The sequence below is a fragment of the Physeter macrocephalus genome, chromosome 18, assembly GCF_002837175.3.
Source record: "Physeter macrocephalus isolate SW-GA chromosome 18, ASM283717v5, whole genome shotgun sequence".
Lineage (NCBI taxonomy): Eukaryota > Metazoa > Chordata > Mammalia > Artiodactyla > Physeteridae > Physeter > Physeter macrocephalus.
Genome location: NC_041231.1, coordinates 89,540,148 through 89,541,828, shown reverse-complemented (window position 1 = coordinate 89,541,828; position 1,681 = coordinate 89,540,148).

The following is a 1,681-nucleotide window of genomic DNA, read 5'->3' as shown; positions in this document are numbered from 1 at the left end:
GACAAAGGTGCGTGGGTTTATCTCTGGGCTTTCTGTCCTGTTCCATTGATCTATATTTCTGTTGTTGTGCCAGTACCATATTGTCTTGATTACTGTAGCTTTGTAGTATAGTCTGAAGTCAGGGAGTCTGATTCCTCCAGCTCCGATTTTTTCCCTCAAGACTGCTTTGGCTATTCAGGGGCTTTGGCGTCTCCATACGAATTTTAAGATTTTTTTGTTCTAGTTCTGTAAAAAATGCCATTGGTAATTTGATAGGGATTGCATTGACTCTGTAGATTGCTTTGGGTAGTATAGTCATTTTCACAATATTGATTTCAGTTTTTCACCATTGAGAATGATGTTTGCTGGGGTGTGTCGTATATGGCCTTTATTATGTTGAGATAGGTTCCCTCTATGCCCACTTTCTGGAGAGTATTTATCAAAAACACGTGTTGAATTTTGTCAGAAGCTTTTTCTGCATCTATTGAGATGATCATATGGTTTTTATTCTTCAATTTGTTAATATGGTATATCACACTGATTGATTTGCGTATATTGAAGAATCCTTGAATCCCTGGGATAAATCCCACGTGGTCATGGTGTATGATCCTTTTAATGTGTTGTTGGATTCTATTTGCTAGTATTTTGTTGCGTATTTTTGCATCTATATTCATCAGTGATATTGCTCTGTAATTTTCTTTTTTTGTAGTATCTTTATCTGGTTTTTGTATCAGGGTGATGGTGGCCTCATAGAATGAGTTTGGGAGTGTTCCTTCCTCTGCAATGTTTTGCAAGAGTTTGAGAAGGATGAGTGTTAGCTCTTCTCTAAATGTTTGATAGAATTCACCTGTGAAGCCATCTGGTCCTGGGCTTTCGTTTGGTGGAAGATTTTTAATCACAGTTTCAATGTCAATACTTGTGATTGGTCTGTTCATACTTTCTATTTCTTTCTGGTTCAGTCTTGGAAGTTTATACCTTTCTAAGAATTTGTCCATTTCTTCCAGGTTGTCCATTTTATTGGCAGAGTCACTTGTAGTAGTCTCTTAGGATGCTTTGTATTTCTGCGGTGTCTGCTGTAACTTCTCCTTTTTCATTTCTAATTTTATTGATTTGAGTCCTCTCCCTCTTTTTCTTGATGAGTCTGGCTAATGGTTTATCAATTTGGTTTATCTTCTCAAAGAACCAGCTTTTAGTTTTATTGATCTTTGCTATTGTTTTCTCTGTTTCTATTTCATTTATTTCTGCTCTGATCTTTATGATTTCTTTCCTTCTCCTAACTTTGGGTTTTGTGTGTTCTTCTTTCTCTAGTTCCTTTAGGTGTAAAGTTAGATTGTTTGTTATTTTTCTTGTTTCTTGATGTAGGCTTGTAGAGCTATAAACTTCCCTCTTAGAATTGCTTTTGCTGCATCCCACAGGTTTTGCATCGACGTGTTTTCACTATCATTTCTCTCTAGGTATTTTTTGATTTCCTCTTTGATTTCTTCAGTGATCTCTGGTTATTTAGTAACTTATTGTTTATCCTCCATGTGTTTGTGTCTTTTACCTTTTTTTCCCTGTGATTGATTTCTAATCTCATAGCGTTGTGGTCCAAAAAGATGCTTGATATGATTTCGATTTTCTTAAATTTACTGAGGCTTGATTTGTGACCCAAGATGTGATCTATCCTGGAGAATGTTCCATGTGCACTAGAGAAGAAAGTGTA